The 18,289-nt window shown below is 41.1% G+C and overlaps 1 pseudogene; it reads left to right on the plus strand.

The window, feature by feature from the left end:
• LOC127215294 (tetratricopeptide repeat protein 27-like) overlaps positions 1-18,289 on the plus strand; it is a 105,081-nt pseudogene that overhangs the window by 31,686 nt on the left and 55,106 nt on the right.

Here is an 18,289-nt window from a genome sequence, read left to right on the forward strand (position 1 = left end):
TGTCTCGATTTGTTCTGACTAACTTTAATTGAATAGAATCTCAGGCTATCCTAGAAGTGATGTGTACTACTTTGTTCTGACATGTGAGATACTGAACCAACCAATAGGTTTCCTTCCTCACATATGGCCGAGAACCATAGTTGCAGAGCTGTTGTGCTGTCTGGCTCTGCGGCACTTACTTTTCTCATTTCTGTAATAAAAGACCTGGGAGATTTTAATTCATCATGACAGGGAAGTCACAGTGAGAACAACTCAGTCTGTGTGGGTGGGAGCATAAGGCAGGATGGCTATTCACATTGACAACCAGTATGCAGAGAGTTCTAGATCACAAAGGCAGGATAAATTTCCAAAAGTCACCGCTGCTACCTGCTTGAGCTCTTGGCTCAAAGGTTCTACAGCCTCCCAATGTGGTACTCCATACCTGGGGACAAGAGTTCACTCCATCCTGTGGGGGACATTTCATATCAAACCTTGGTAGGATTTTGTCAGAATGTGTTAGACCCCTACCCTTATCTTTCTTCTGAGGAAGTTTATTCTTGATTCTTAATTTTGTCAAAAATTGAAACAACTTGAAAGCAGACACTAGTATAACAACTCTTATATATTCTGAGATAAATCCTGAGAGTGTGCTATCACACAACTTTCTATGTTAGAACCAGAAAGTTAAGAAAGACACGTTAATAATTAACTCTATCATTGTGGGGGAAAAGGTTACAATATTTCACAATTGAAATTCTGATACCAAGTCTAGCATAGTGGTGCATGTCTTTCTTTGGTCCCAGTACTCAGGAAGCAGAAGGAGGAGGATCTCTGAGTTTGAGGCTAGCTTGGTCTGCAGAGTGAGTTTCAGAACAGCAGGAGTTACACAGAGAAACCTTGCCTCGAAGCCCCACTCCTGCCCCCCACAAAAAGTCTGATACCAGAAAAAGTCTGTAGTTGGTACAAACCTACTGACAGATCAGAGGCGGGCAGATGTCTGTGGTTATGGCTGCTGTCCATATGTTTGTCTGGGATTCTAGATGATGTCTGTATTCAAGTTGACATTTGTATATGAGTCTTTTTAGATGACTAGTCACTTGATTACTAACTATAGTGCCAGCTTTTGACTCTGTAGTTGGCCTGGGCTGCTGTTCTCAAAGAGCCTTCTTGGGCCTCTCATCTACTACTTGGTGTAGTCTCTGGGAGCTGTTTTTTATTAACAGGTTGGGAATTCCAGGATGTCACAAGAATTCAATTACAAAGCTTGCAGCCACCCACTCCATTGCACAGATGGTCTTGCATGAATGGATGCCACCCTTACATCTCTTTTGCCAAGGATTGAGATTACCTGTTTGTAATTGGCCAGAACTGCTTTTCCTCATTACTTAATTTCTGAGAAAAAACTCCCAAGTTTTTCATGTAGTTACTCTCTCATTGACATTGGAGAGTGAATTGTCAAAATAGCATCATGTAGGAGATAAATATAATTTTTTCTTAGAATGGCTAGTTCTTTGAAGGATTTATTATAAGAAATTTTAGTTTAAAATTTTTCCTGTTAATATTTAAGTGTGCATGTTTATTAGAAATATTGATTAAATTTCAAGTTTTTAAAATACATAAACTTCATACATCTTCTAACCTTGACAAAAATGACTTGTGTTCTTTATATGTGCATTTGAATCATTTTTATAATAGGAACTTTATATTAAAAATGATTGAACATACAGATGTGATTATTATGTTTCCTTAGGCTCTTGCAGACCAATTTGAAGATAAAACTACATCTGTACTGGAACGTCTGAAGATTTTCTATTGTTGTCAAGTACCTCCTCACTGGGCTGTTCAGGTACTTCTGTTTGTCTTTGATATGGAAAATACTCTGAATTAGAAAAGAAAATATGTTAGAGAGGGGTGGCTTAGACATATTTATTGACATTTTAAATATTTCAGTGAAATTAATAAAAGCAGTTGGGAACTTCCAATTATTTAAATTGCCATTTTGATTAAAGTGGTAATGGATTTAAAAACACTTTGAGATGGTTTTAAATTGGTACTAGGTAGAATCCTATAAATTAAGACAGGCGAATCATAAGTGCTTCTTTCTTTTCATGAGTGGGAGTTCATTAAGAAGAGGTTTTAATACAGATTTAAGCATAGGTGTGGAGAGAGGGAGAAAGAGTGGGAGGAGAGAGTGCTTTAGTTAAGAATGGGTTTGGGCTTCTCAGTGGAGTTACCCTCCCATTTTATTTTCAAAAGGACATTTTATATTAGCTTCTCAAAGACTTATTTTTTATTATGTATAAGAGAGTGTATGTAAGTAAGTGTATATATGGTGCATGTGTGTGTGTGTGCATGTGCATGTGCATGGACATGTGCAGATGGCTATGGAGGACAAAAGAGAGTATCCAGAGCTGGGGCTCACAGCCACCTATAGCCCAGGGAACTGAACTCTCCCGGCATGGAAGAGTAGGAAGTACTTTTTAACTGATGAGCCATCTTTCAAGCCTCAACATTTTATATTCAAGGGTCTTCAAGGACTTTTCTACAAACAGTAAACCTTAGAACCTTTTAACAAAGGAAACTATTTATTTGACACTTTGTTTTGAGATACCCCTGGCTGTTCTCTTTCCAGGGTGCAGGGTGACTGGGCTCCTAAAGTCCCTGACTGAGCTGGTATGTGGCCTTTTGTCCCCGTGATTCTTTTGGATTATAGATGTGTCCCCCCTAGTTGTTTCTTTAACTTGATGGAGAAGACAGCTGAGCTCTGAGCTCCTCTGGAGTGAACTGTGCACAAGAACTAGCTCCTGGTGTCTTAACACAGTGTCTGCTTTAATTTCTCTTACCTTTTCCCCCATTTGAGACTGAATCTCTCTATGAGGTCCTGCCAAGCCTGAAACTTAAAGAGCTCTGCCTGCCTGTGCCTTCCGGGTACATTTAGTAGGATGCATACATTTTGTTCTACAGTTTCCACATTACCTTATTGTATGGCACTGATGTTATAAAATGTTCCAGACTTTAGAGTTGGGGCACTATAGCACACAGATTAAATGATGTTAGCCAGAACCTTCTAGATGGTTTAGTGACTTGACATTTTAGTCAGCTTCCTGACCTGTCACTTGTGTATTACACTGCTCTTCAGTGGCTCTGAAGCTCTGGTACAAGATTCTGTAGGGAGATGTTAGTATCTTAAGCTAGGAGGTTCATTTCTTACATGATAGAAGCCACCAACTCAGGAGGAGCTAACAGCCATAGTCTTGGGTATACACTTACCCAAGTCCTGAGTGGTTTGTGGCTGGTCAGCAGTTGAGATTCTGAGCTATTGTTAAAAGAAAACATATCTGTTGAGTATGTAGCTTCTGCCCTTTGGTTGGGAGCCTGAGCCTTTACTTAACACCTGAGCCCTCTCTCCAGCCAAGAGTGTAGCTGTTTTTGTTTCTGAATAGACAATTGGAAATTTAAATACTATCTTGACAGAACTTAAACAGTTGTTTATCTGCTTAGGAAGCTATAATTTCAGAGTCCTTTGGCAGTGTGAGAAAATATACATCATTTTTTATTAAATTAAATCGCCCCTTTTCTTTTTATCATAGTGACTAGCCATATCTTTATTATTTGAAATAAAAGTGCAAACAGCAGTTTATTGTAAGAAAAAGTCTTTCCCTCTGGCCAGCTATATCATCCCACCTTTTAAGATACAGAAGTACTCCTGCATGCACAGCAAGGTGTGTTGATCTCCTGCAGCCTGTTATCTAGTTTCAGAACAGATTCAACCAATGCTCTGAAATTGCCAAATTTTCCTATATTTTGTGGTACATAGTAATATTTTTAAGCCCTGTCCCCTTGTCTTTTTGAGACAAGGTCTCACTATGTATCTCTGCCTACCCTGAAACTCATTATGTGGACCAGTTTGGCCTCCAGCACACAGAGTTCCACGTGCCTCTGCCTCCCAGTATTGAGATTAAAGGCTCACCCTCCCCCAATGCCTAACTTCCATTAGCTTCGTAATTCTTAAGTGTGTGCTGAATTTTAAAGATCATAAAGATGTATTCAAAAGAGAAAACAATGCAGTGACCACTGACATGAAACCAGACCTTGTTCAGAAACATGATCTCCTTTATTTTCTTATAATAATATCTTTTCATTCCTGTAGGATGGGCAACCTAAAACACATTCTACTGATTGTTAGAGCATTTTTTTTTTTTTTTTTTTACTGGCCCTCACCTACTTTGCTTGCTCATCTTGATTTTTCAGGGGCTGTGCAATTAATTAAGTGACTCAGATTACTAGACTGTGTCTAAAATAAGTAGGACTGCTTGAGACAGAGCTTGAGATGCTCTCATATGTAAATTCTCAGGGATGAAGCACAGAGATTTAATGGTGTCTGCATTGCTTCCTCAGAGCTTTAAACACTGGATTATTGAATATGACCTTTACAAATCTGAGCTCCTCATGGAAGGAATCTTAAGAAGGAAATGATTTGTGTTTTTAAGTTCCAAGATACTTAGAAATTTGATGCATTGAATGTTTTGATCAGTTTTTATTTTTTTAGTACTTCATCGCCTGCAAAAATGCTTACTGAAGTGTGGTTCTCACAAATTCCTAGATAGCAATGTTTGAATTCCACAAATGATATATGTATTACAATAAGCAGCCCTTTAAAAGGCTGGTTTGCAAAATGGGTTTGTTCCCTGTTGAGGAGTGTTGATGACTCTCATTTGTTTTCCTAGCGCCAGCTTGCAGGTTTGCTCTTTGAGTTGGGCTGTACCACTTCAGCCCTTCAGATATTTGAGAAGCTGGAGATGTGGGAAGACGTGGTCATCTGTTATGAAAGGGCTGGGCAGCATGGGAAGGTAGGTAACAGTCATGTCTGTAAGGTGAGCGCCTCCTTTCTTCCGCACTTCTCCATTGCTCCTCAGAAAGCCCACTCTTGACAGTATGTCCATCCCTTGCTCCACTTAAGACTTTCTAGTGTTTACTCTGATTTATGTTCAGCAGCTTATTTTATGTGTCCATAAAAGAGAAAAGCAGCCTAGAGTTGATATGATACTTGGCATTTAAGACAGAATAGTAAAAACTTTGAAAGCACTTCATATTTTGACCTATTTTCTATTGATTCTTTATAGGACAGCTTTGAAGTAAAATACCAGGAATTAATTTTAATTGTCTCTGGGGTACTTGATAATTAGAGGCTGTGGACATGAGGAAGTTATCTAGGAGGCTGAGTGTGTTCAAGAAAGTCTATGTGGCCCCTGTTGAGGCAGCCTTATAAAGTATGTGATACATATTTAATTCCACTCCTAAATTGGGTCAAAGAGAGAGAATGTTGTAATATTTGCATCTGTTATAAATCTGTTGTTTTTTCTCATACGTGAACCATATTTTAAGACTTGTGTTTCTACATTGTGAGTAGTCATAAAACTGGATACATTGCAATCATATGTTAATTTAAATTATTTTATTTTATGTGTATGGGTGATTTGCTTGTACATGTGTATGTGTACCATGTGAGTGCTCGGTGCCCACAGAGACCAGAAGAGGGTGTCAGATCCTCTGGAGCTGGAGTTGCAGGTGGTGGTGAGCACCATGTGGGTGCTGGGAACTGAGCTGAGGTCCTCTGCAAGAGCAGCAGGTGTTCCTGACTGCTGTGTCAGCTCTGCAGCCCTGCTCATTAATTCTCATTGCACTTTTCCTGACTCAGAGCACACAGCAGACTGCAACCCTCAGGTTTTTATTCTCACCTTTACCTTTCTGTTGTTATGAAAATGAGAGTCAGTGGTTCAAATACATGGTTTTCTTGTATGTCTTCCTAAGTGTGTGTATTGGAAGAGCTGTGACAGTTACATGAATTGGTCAATGACAGTGAAGCTCTTTGAGGTGTTCAGTGTAGGGAGAAACCAGCAGTGTCCCCAGGATTCCAGGTCCCTTTTATAGGATCTTAGTCTTGCAGATAAAAGAATTTAAGTGGAGCTGGCGTACTGATGCTGCAGGTAAAAACAGTTGCTGTGCAAGCCTGGCAACCTGAGTTCCCCGAACCCACATAAGATTGTGGAAGAGAGCCAACGAAGTTGTCCTTTGACCTTCTCATGCATACCCTCATGTGCACTAATTAAATATCACCAGAATTAAACAGACTCAGAGAAATACTCAGTACAGTTTTATTGGCAGTTGAGAATAGAAACCACAGAGGAGGAAAATTGGAGATCTCAGTAGGTATGGGGGAAGAGGGAAAAGAGAAACAGTTAGCTTTTTGAGTTAGAGGTTGGGAAATTATAGGATTGGTGGGCTGCTACCAGCTGCAGATGGATGAGGGGTAGAGGCGGGATCAGAGAGAGTCAGATTGCCTGCAGGGTCAGGGCAAGCAGGGTTGGGATTCTGGCCAGTGCCTAAAAAGGGAAATAAAGGGGAAAGAAGAATACTTCCTAAGTTAGAACTCAGAACAGCAGCAGGCTTAGCAGGGAGTCAGCCGGCAACCACATTGGGTGTGTGTGTGTGTGTGTGTGTGCGTGCGTGCGTGTGTGTGTGTGTGTGTGTGTGTGTGTGTGTGTGAGCATGTGAGTGTGTGTGAGTGTGTGTGAACATGTGTGTGTGTGTGTGAGCATGTATGTGAGCAGTGGGCTTCTGGGGTATACACGTGATTCTCTCATTAAGGAGGTAGTTCTCTCATCGTGCCAGTGTGACCTCAGGTGTATTGTGATTATTCTCATCGGCCTCTAAACTGTCCTCTTGAGGTTAAAGGAAAAACTCCTATGGTCTACCTCAGAAGTATCCATCACTGGTTAAACCCCTTGTGAAGGAGGTTCCTGACTCTTGACCATGGTATTTGTGTCAGGTCATGTCATTGTGTTTATACTCAGGTATCTCAAAGGGTCTTCAGATGTGCAAGACAGCCATTCTTGTGTAAAGGCAATTTTATGATAGGAAGTTGACATAGTGCACCATGTCCCAGATGATGCCTGTGAAGCAACTGGCTGCAAATGACCCCTGTCCCAGCACAGCCTGCTCGCCCATAACTAAGGTTATTCTGTGGAGTATCTTGATCCTGGAAAAGAAGGTCATTCCTATCCTCTGGTCCCTCCATTCCAGCTGTTCTTAAGATTTAGCTCAGGTTGAGAAGCCTGTCACTGATTACCTACTCAAGAGGCAGCTGACATGATGGTTATAAGGGCATCTTCTCTGGACAGCTGCCTGGATTCAGGTGTGCACTTGCTTTCATGCCAGCCTTGTGATGTTGAACAGCTTACTTTATCTATCGTGGAAACACATATCTGCTTGGCTTGTAGGTTTTCACATGGTAATGTGTGCTTCCAAAATGGTGCTTAACTTGTCATGAGTGTAAGACCCTCAGAATGAGGAGTCTTTCAGGTTCAGTCGGTACCCCAAGAACTCAATGTCCAGTCCAGTTGCTGCAAAACGCAAGAGGCTTTAATGAACAGGAAACGTTTGCGCAAACCGGCTCCTCCAGCACGCAGGCTAGAGAGAAGCCCCCTCCCCCTGGGCCCATGTGTTTTTAAAGGCAAACCCACAAGCTTAGGGAGGGGGTGGGACCCTCTGTCCATTGAGTAGTGACCCTTGGAGGCCGGATGGTCTGCTATTAGGGTCAGCAGGCCTTAGGGCCTCAGGTGTGCTAATTAATCTTGTCTGGGCAAACCAGAGTTACAGCTATCTCTTGACCCTATTTACCACCTGTTGACTCACAGGAAAGGAGGGACAGTGTGAATTCTTCTTATCTCAGGGCCTTGTGAGAGGAAGCTAGCAAATTCCAAGGAACAGATATTGGTTAGCTTTCCAGGTCAGACCGTCCTTTATTTAACTTTACTTTTGGTCTTTCAATGAGTGTTTGCTATGATTCCAAGACAGGTGCCTGTTCATTTTGGTATCTTTGAAATGACACTATCTGACAGTGATGTCTTCCAATTTTAGTCAGTCAGGTGACCATTCCACCAGATGACGCATACTCGAAGTCTGTGCCAGGCTGGTTATAATGTTCTCCATGTCATCATTTCAGAGGTGTTAACATGTTGTTTGCTGGATTTAATTGCCATTCAAGATGAAAAGATGATCTCAGTGTGGTTTAGTATTGAAATACAAACCTGTTAAATTAAAGTGAAAACTTCCAAAAAGAAACCAAAGTAGAGAAATAAATTTGGAATTTTCAAAATAAACATTTGCCGATCATTGGTGAAATCGTCATAATTTTACTAACATTTCTTTTTCTTTTGTGTGTGTGTGTGTGCCTTTTGTTTGTTTGTTTTGTTTTTAGAGACAAGATTTCTCTGTGTAGTCCTGGGACTTGCTCTTTAGACCAGGCTGGCCGCAAACTTATAAATCCCAACATTTCTTTAAAAATAATAACCAAGTGCTTTGAGAGAGCTAAGAGGGAAAGATACTCAAAACAGATGAAGGCTAGCTATGTTGGTCAGGAGGATCTCTCTGAGTTCAAGGCTACATAGTTTCAAACAAAACAAAACAAAAAATCAGTTGGTAAAGCTTTGTTTTGTACTAAGCTATATAAACAGAAATTGCCATAGAAAATGCCCAATAATGTTCTGAAGGCAGAAAGAATTGTCAACTTTACTGAATAGATTGGGGGGGGGGGGGGGGGGATCAAAGAAACCGGAGGCTCAAAGAATTAGGTCACAATCAAAGCACTTTTTTTTCTTTCATTAAGAATTTGCCAATGTATTTTAGCATCTTTTGCCTCAAATTTTGTTTAAAGGAGGAATGAATGGGAAAATGAATAGCTTAATTTCCAATCCTGGCAGCTCCTGTGTCCTCATTACTTACTGTGTGATCCTTTTACATTAGTTAATAAATAAATAATGGCTATGAACTATGAACTTTGAAGTGGTAGTTTAAAAAAATTATTTTGTTGCTATTTTATGTGAATAAATGTTTTGCCTGCATGTGTGTCTGTATACCATGCACATATCTAGAGTCTGTAGAGGCCAGAAGAGTGCATCAGATCCCTAGAACTGGCGTTAGAGACAGTCCTTAGCCACCATGGGCATTCTGGGAATCAAACCCAGGGTTTCTGGAGGAGTAGCCAGCGCTCTTTACCACAATGCCATCTCTCTAGACGATGAAAAAAAAAAAAAAAAAAAAAAAAAAAAAAAAGTTTTTTTTTTTTTTTTTTTTTTTTTAGAAAATTGAGCAATTTGGTGAATCACAGATATCCAAAATATACTTGAAATATTAATGATTTTCAGATAGTATGGGAAGCTGAGATGCCCTAATTCAAAGGAAAACATAATTCATCCATGTATATCAGGGAAGGAGTTGATGCTTCCCCTAATAATTGTGATGTTATTGTTTTCTAAGATTTGTACATGGTCTTGTAAGAATTATCTTAGAGTAGGCATCAGCTGGAGGCTAGAAGGTGAGGTGTAGGAGAAATAAGGATTGGTCCTCATTTCTCCTGTTTGTCTGAGATTACATAGCTGTGTCTTGATTGTGCTGCATTTCAAATTACTGTAACCATGAATCCTTACTATTTTGTTTTAAGATACAAGGTGATGTGTTACTTTGAAAACAGTTGAGTGTTTTTAGTAGTCAGTTTAGTTTTTTGAGGGCAGGGGTGGGTGTATGTTCCAAGATTAAAGTTCCTTCATGTGCTTTGTGAGATTCCTTCTAAGTTCTTTGCCAGAGCAGTCTTTCTAGAGCAGTGTCTGACCATGGCAACCCCACCTGTCAGTAACTTTCCTTTGTCTCCAGGATGGAGAGTGAATGGTTGCAGATGTGTCGTGCTCTGGCTGTTTTACGTGGCCTCAACCCTCCTCATATTCTCTTGTTCATGTTACTCCCAGGGCTCCAGGAAGATGCAGTTACCTGATTTGGTGGCATGGTCTTTAGCTCATGTTCCTTGTGTCTGGAACTCTTGTCCCCCATAGCTCCCTCTTGCTTGTTCTCTGCATCTCTTTTGGTGTTTACAGAGCATCTGGCCTCTGCTTCCTCTCTAGATCTATATTGTTCTCCTGTCAACTCCTCAGCTCCCAGGGTTACTCTGTTGTCTCATATGCTGGCTCATTTCCTCTGTGGTACTTATTCTGTCTGTGTCATTTAGAACTGTGTCCTCAGACACCATAGGCTCCACATAACAAGTAGTTGAATATGTACTAGGAAGCAGATACCCCAGTAGAACTCTCCTTATGGATGACTGTCCATATGGCAAAACACCTGCTCCCATCCTATTTTGTTCTCACTAGTAAACCCACTCCATTTTTACTTTAGAAATACAAATGGGAACATTTAGGAATTCCAGTTTTCACACAGTGATGATAAAGACACCATAGTCTGTAGTTAGATAATGCAGTTCCTAAGTACTTCTTGTGGCTTATTCTTTACCTGCTTGGCTTGTAATCATTACATGCTACTTGTAAGAAACTACAAAATATGAATTGCTTTTGTCATTTTTTCATACTGATTAGCATTGGTAAATGGCAGATTTTGTCTCCTAGAGCCATTTCCATTAAAGCCTGTCTTTTCCCCACAGCAGCTGGCCTTTGTGGTTACTGTTATTTCCTTAAAAATTGGAGATTAGATTTTTAAGTGAAAATTCTCTACAGCTGGGTAAAACAAATAGGGGGTGACTAGCTAATGGGATAACTAGGCCTGTTTCAAATTACTCTGTTTTATCTTGGACTGGGAGTGTTTGTGTTGGCATGTACTCTTTGAAAACCAAGCCAGGGCCTGGTGTTGTCACACACATAGATGTTAAGAAGCAATTAGTGAGGAACTGGCTGTGAGCGAGTGGCTGGGAGAAACACCATACAGGCCGTGAGACTGGGAGGGTCCAGCAAGGCGTGGAGTGTGGCTATGGCTCATGGGCCATGTCTTTGTACCAGGAGGAAGCTGTCCTGCTGGGGGGTTGTCGCTGGTGAGAGGAGGCACTTTTGTGCTGGGAGAGCTCTTCCCTAGGCATTTTTCCTCTTTGTATCAGGGTGGAGAGCCCCTTCCAATGGGTAGTACTCATCCCTGAGAGCTAACTTCTACACAGCAAAGTCAGCCGTGTTTGCTCTCAGCTTCAGGGGAGAAGATGAGTTGTATGAGTTCCTGCACATGAGCACTGTTACACCTAAACATGTGCATGATTCTTTTTAACTCAAGCCTATTGCAAAGACCACCTCTTTTTATTCTATTGTTTAGTTGTTAGAAAATTATGCTCGTGTGTATGTGTGTGTGTGTGTGTGTGTGTGTGTGTGTGTGTGTGTGTGTGTGTGTTGGGGAATATTATTTTAAGGTGTGTGACTTTTGTTTATGCTGCATTTGTTTAACTCTGTGAAGCTGTGATTCTTTGCCTGTCTAAAACACATGGTGGTCCTAATAAAGAGCTGAATGGCCAATAGCAAGGCAGGAGCAAGGACAGGCGAGGCTGGCAGGCAGAGAGCATAAATAAAAGAAGAAAGGAGGAATAAGAGAAGCAACAAGAGAACAAGGAAAGGAGGGTGTCAGGGGCCAGCCACTCATCCACCCAGCCAGCCATGGAGTAAGAGGGAAAGTAAGATATTCCAAAGTAAAGGAAAATGCCCAGAGGGAAAAGGTAGGCAGGTTAGTTTAAGTTAGGAAAAGCTGGTTAGCAACAAGCTAAACTAAGGCTGGGCATTCATAACTAAGAATATGCCTCCACATATTTATTTGGGAGCTGGGTGGAGGGCCCCTCAAGGAGTTCCAAAAAAAGCAAAAGATTAGAACATAACACATGCGTGTGGTCTGCTCAAGTGTGTGCTCACATGGATGTGCATGGAGGCCAGAAGAGGGTACCAGATCCCCCGGAGTTACAGGCAGTTGTGAGCTGTGTGACATGGATACTAGGAACCATACTCCAGTCTTGCAAGAGCAAGAGCTCTTAACTGAACCACCTTGCTAGCTCCCTGGTAGCACCATCTCAAATTCTTGGCCTGTCTCTTTCCCCACCCGCTTAGAGTTGGTTGTTAGGCCTGTCTTTTCGATAGTCTTCAGGGTGCTCTTCCTATTCATGACCATTCTGAGTCTACACTTGTCTCTCCATTATCAGGTTTTGCTGGGAGGACATCCCATGGTTGTCTATCTACCGGCTTCCCTTCCTTGTATGCTGACCAGATGCATACAAGGTCAAGGCCAGATGAGGCTTTCATTCCTTCCGTTAATTCACAATAACTAGCCTCCATCTCACAGCCAAGAACAGTTAGTTTGAGACTTACTTCTGACTTAAGTACAGAGAGAAAGACCTGTTTCATCTTTTTTTTTTTTTTTTTTAATTAGAGATAGAACTTAACTTTTATACATGTTGCCTATCCCAGTTTCAGGGCCTAACAGAGCTGTCTAGGGTAGAAGGAGTAGGGTAGGGCCTCTCCCTCCTGTCTCTGATTTTCCATTTAACAGCTTAAAGCAACATACTGTTATAAATGTAAACAAACACTGAGGGGCCCAGGTCATGTGCTTGTCCTCCCCACAGTCAATCCTGCCTGAACTATACTGGGAGTGGCGGGGAACAGTTCCCCCAAAATACTAGGAGTTTATGATCTGAATTTGAAGTTGACCGTTTGTGGGTGAGTGTAGGCCAGCAAGACATTTTATCTGTCTTTTTTTTTTTTTTTTTTTTTTTTTAACCAGGTTTGAAAAAAAAAATGAGAGTAAAAATTTTCAGGTTTCATCTTTTTAGAACTCTAGATTTCTTGACTTCTCTTAGAGACCCAGAAGATGAAAACGAAACAAACAAAAACCAAACCAATCACCAAAGCAAAACAACTAAATCCTACAAGGTATACTAACTGGCTAGTGAAGGGCTAGTGGGTCCCTCCCGTGGAAAAGTCACTTTGCAGCCTCCTTTTACTCTCCAGCACTGTGTCTCTGGCAGGTCACAGTGCCCCTTGGGCTAAGCAGTACAGTTTCCCGTGAATTATCTTGACTCCAATTCCAGGTCCTTGTAAGTCCTGGATATAAGTTTATGTTGAGATTCACTACTCAAATGTAATTTCATTTAGAGAAGTAATTGTGTGGGGTTGTAAAAATAAAGTAGATTAAAAAGTATTCTTTGCATATGTGGGAATATAATTTTATTTTATTTAATAGACATTTAAGTGACAAGTTTTCCTGTATCTTTATAAAAATGTGTATCTGAGCTCTGTGTCATCCCAGGATTGAGGAGGCTGAGGCAGGAGCAGGCTAGTTGTGAGTATGAGGCAAGCCTGGGCTACAGAATGAGATTCTGTTTCAACTCCTTCCCCCAGTCAGCCATCCCCCACCCCCATTTGTGTTTTCCTATAGGGGCGATCAACTTGTAGCAAGCTAGAAAGCTGTACTTTGGAGACTCCTAGTGGATCACATTTTGATGTTGCAAAGTGATGGTGCATGGTGCCTCATTGGGCACTGGGTACATCTGTTTTAGTTCTTTAATACATTGTGCAGATTTAGTGCATAAGTGGAGGAGGAAGAATAAAACTGGGCCAAGTTGGAGAGAATGAAAATTCCAAGGAGTGCAGTGTGACCAGTTAGAGAAAGGAAATAGAATTTGCCTTTGAGCAATGCCTTGGGGAGAGAGAAGTCTGTTGGCAGGAGAAGGGGGTGACAGAGCTCAAGGAGACAGAATTAACTTACCTAACACAAAAATGCACAGCATTAATTTGTGGGAAAGGTCACTGCTCTGGGTCCCCCCTTCTCTAGGAAAGCTGCTTCACTCTGACCCCCCCCCCACACACCCATCTTCCAGATAATAAAACAGCCACAACTGATGGTGTTTGGCAGTGACAAGTTACACACCACCCACCATGTTCCCCGGTTGTTAAAGAGTTACGGTGGTTAGGAGTAGGAGGTTGAAGTAAGCCACCAGGCTGAATTCCTTGACCCTGCAGCATTCCTCAGTGTGTACATGTGCCTGGTTTGTGCTTATTCTTTGTTTTCTACATATATTTTGTCTCCTTTGCAAAGGTTGGAAATGCTGAGTCTTGGACTCTAGCAAATCTTCAAGTCTCTAATGCAGTGAGTGTAGCTAGAAATAGAATATATTTTTGCAGAGTCATGTTTCTTAATCAAATAGATACTGTTAGGGTATGATTTAGTGTTCTGAGCTTTGGATCCTACTTTAATGTGGGATATCTAGAGAGTAGGAAATCTTACTAATAACAGTATATCCTCATTCATTTCTCTCTCTTTTTTTCTTATTTTCTTTTGTTGTTTTTTTTCAAGACAGGGTCTCTCTGTCTCTCTGTATTGCCTTGGAGACTGTCCTGGAATTTGCTCTGTAGACCAGGCTGGCCTCGAACTCACAGAGATCCTCCTGCCTCTGCCTCCTGAGTGCTGGGATTAAAGGCATTTCTCTCTTTTTAAACCTTTTTATTGTGTGTGTAGGGGTGAGCATGCACACATGCACATGTACACAAGTACAAGTGCACAAGTGTGGGTCAGTGTGTGGAGGGAGGTCTATGTCTCTGAGTTTCTTTCTCATTGTTTTCTAGGCAAAGTCTGTTGAACTAGGAGCCAGTGGATTTTGACTACTTAGCTACAGTAGCCAATTTGCTCCAGGGATTCTGGCTCCACCTGGATTATGGTGGCCTATCTTTTACTTGGTTCTGGGGATCTGAACTCTGGTGGACACACTTGTATGTCAGATGCTTTACCAGCTTGACTCATTCCCCACCACCCCAAGCCTCTCATTTCTAATTCTAGTGATTTGAGTCTTCAGAATGGCCCTTTTGTTTGGAGCTTTCTGTCTCCTGCCTGATCTTTGTTACTTCCTTCTGTCTGCATGCTTTGGGTTTAGCTTGCTCTTCTTTTTGATCCTCATAGTGGAAGATGAAGTTATTGATTGATAGTTTCTCTTTATTAGCATAGGCCATAAATTTCCTCTGCACATACTTTCCCCATGTCCTGTAAGTTCTGGAATGTCCATTTTGCTTCATCTCTTGGTGCTTCTAGTTTTGCTATAGTTTCCTTTGTGACTCATGGCTGCTCAGGAGTGTGTGTTTAAGTTTTGCATGTTTGTCATCCCCTTAATCCGTCCTTTCAGACTGCAGTCCTTTCAGACTTGCTGGGGCTTGTGTCATGAGCTGCCACTTAGTATATGCTGGAGAGTGTGTGTGCATTCTGAGAAGGGTGCAGATTCTGCTCCTGTTGACTGGGGTATTCTTAGAGTATCTTCCCAGACAGTCAGTCTATAGCATTCCTCATGTCTTTTGTTTCCATCTGCTGGTTAGTTTTCTGTCCATTACTGCAGGCTAGGCATGAAGTCTCCATACACCATTGCTATATTGGCCATTTCTCTTGGCTTCATGTAATTTGGGAATGCATTATAGATTCACACATTTTATAACTGTTACATCTTCTTGATGTGAACATTCTATCAAAAAAGTGACTTTTTTTTCCAGTTAACAGTTTTTTTTGTTTTTTGTTTGTTTTTTTCTGCAGGTCTATTTTGTCTGGTTCATCTAGCTGTCTTGGTTACTGATCATCTCCTCCCAGACCCTTTTCCTGTCAACCTATCTGCATGTTCAGATCTAAAGTGTGTCTCCTGTAGATGACATATTAGTTGGATAATTTTTTATTCTATTTGTTAGTTTCTGCCTTTGGTTGGAGTATTTAGTTCATTTATAATTAATCACTGATAATTAGGTTTATGTCAATCATTTTTTAATGTCACAACCTTTTTTTTTTTTTAACTTTTGTTGTCACTCTGTTATTCACCACCTCATGAAGCTGTGAAATTTGTCCATCATCTCATTGTTTTTAAAGGCTTTCCCCTGAGTAAGCTGGGAGTTGGGTGTAAGGCAGTGCAAGTGGACTCTCTAACCTTCATCAGTTAGGCAGATTTTGAGAACACAGCTTTAAGGAATAGCTACATGGAGTGTGCTCCCTCTGCTGGCTGCCAGACCAGTTCAGAGTGAGGCTGCAGCCTGTTGGTTTTCAAGGGTACTTATGGCAGAGTTGGAGTAGAGGACAACGAAGCTGGCTGTTACCATCAAGATCTAGCCATTTCTTTTGAGTGAATGCGCTTTGTATTATTGCTACCTGGTAGCTCTGAGAACGATAAAAAAAAAGCTGGTCTCTTTCTGGTTTCTTTTGTGGTGGATTTTCAGGTGTTCTTGTCTTCCTCCCTCCTCTCCCTCATTCCTACTCCCCCCTCCCTCCCTTCATTCCTCCCTCCCTTCATTCCTTCTTCCTCCCTCCATTCCTCCTCCCTCCCTCCCTTCTTTCTTTGCCTTTTTTTTTTCCTGTTGTCCTTTTTTGATTTTTTTTTTTGTTTTGTTTTGTTTTGCTTTGCTTTTTGCTTTTCAAGACAGGGTTTCTCTGTGGCTTTGGAGCCTGTCCTGGAACTAGCTCTTGTAGACCAGGCTGGCCTTGAACTCACAGAGATCTGCCTGCCTCTGCCTCCCTGGTGCTGGGATTAAAGGTGTGTGCCACCACTGTATCGCGGCTAAATAAAGATCAGGATAAACAAATAGGCCGAATAGATGTTTATTCAGGGAGAAATAACTTACAACCTAGACAGATGAACACCAGGAAATTCAACCCGATCTCTCCTGTCCGAGTCACGCCAGAAAGAGAGCGCTTTCCTGGGCCCCTCCGACCTCCTTCCACAGGTCACTCCGCCCATGGCTCCACCCCCAATGGGCATGGTCAGTGCCACAGAACTATCTCACTACAATTCCCCTTTTAGTCTAAAGAAAAGATTTAGGATTAATACAAAACTATATACAAAACAGTGAATAACAAGTGTGCTCTAAGAAAAGGAAAATCGAGAACAAAATGACCTACATATCTAGTCCTAGGGTGAAGGCATAATGGAGTTGTCCTAAGCTGGAAAACTTAAGTCTAGTACCTAATATATCTAACTAGGAAGAGAGAATAATAGTTATGATAGTTTAATCTTCAACCTCATCAAGACCTGAGAAGGAAAACAATAATACTAGAGTAGACAGGAAGTACGGATGGACAACTTTCAAAAGGTGCAGCAAGGACAGAAACAGCGAGTCACCTGGACAGTCACCCTAGGTCTCACTGCAACGTTGGTACACCCAGTTTTGGCTAAGGCTAAGAGAACTTGACAGACCACAACAACAGCAGGGAGGTAGAATGGCTGTCTTACCCTGACTTGGCAAGGTCCAGCAGTCTTCTATATTTGTCTCCTGCAAGCACATAGGACTGCATGTCCAAAACAGTGGTCAAGGTGGGGGCAGTTCTTTGCCCAACAGGCCATTAGCTGAGGCGAGATTGAACTCCAGCAGGAGCAACAACAGTGTCCAACATATTTTCGGGAAAGTGCATGGTGCTGTCAGGAGCAACAGTGTCATCTCAATGGAGTACTAATATTAAAACATTTAAATGCCATGTTCTGCATGTCTATGAAGTGATTGAAGATTAAGCATCTATATCTGACTAATCTCATAGGTACAGGAAACATGAGTGAAGATAATCTGTAATACTCAGGAACTTAGCTAAAAAAACTGATTAAAACTTCCCGGAGTAAAGCAGGAACAAATAACTTAAACAATATAACTATATACATTACATACATATAAATCCCTAAAATACAGGTATTGCGGTAAATAAGGATCAGGATAAACAAATAGGCCGAATAGATGTTCCCTAATCTTCCTCCTACCCCATATACAGGTAGAGTAGAAATGTCAAGACAAGAGGTAGAACTATAAAGGGCAGCATGATAAATATCCCAAATTGTATCAATATACAAAATGTCTTGAATACAAGAAAAGTATACATACATAGAATATGGTAAAAAAAATAATGTGCATAAAACATCGTAAGTGGAAAGATTTCACACAATATAACAAAATATAAACTTAATTTTACATAGCTTACCACATATAAGAATACATAACAATGTAAGCTGTAAAATACTATCTCATTCTTACTCAAATTCACAAGAAAATAGGCTAATCTACCTATATCCCATCTAAACCATACCTTTCCCAACCATTCCCTATTACTGTCTAAAAGATAAACCCGAGTGTAAGCATCACCTTCCATACCCAACCCTAAATAACTAAAACCAACCCAAAGACAATGACTATTATCCCAAAATTCCAAGGGTAGGGAAAGGGGGCGTTGTTATCTTAAGGTTACTTCCTGCTGAAATGTGATGATGATTGCTCCAATGGATCCTGTAGGAAGAAAATTTTTAGCAACCAAATTTCTCAACAGAACTGGTTGTGACATATGTAGCTAGTCACTGTGTGGCAGAAAATGCTTGACTGTAGTTCTATTTGAAATTCTGGCCAGGGTGTAATAAAAAGGTGCACCATTACAGCTAGCTAGTCATGAGTTGTCTCGAGCAAAACAGTCTCAAACCGGTTTTAGGGTGATGTTTGTAGTTCCGATG

Source organism: Phodopus roborovskii, unplaced genomic scaffold (assembly GCF_943737965.1).
Source record: "Phodopus roborovskii unplaced genomic scaffold, PHOROB, whole genome shotgun sequence".
Taxonomy (NCBI): domain Eukaryota; kingdom Metazoa; phylum Chordata; class Mammalia; order Rodentia; family Cricetidae; genus Phodopus; species Phodopus roborovskii.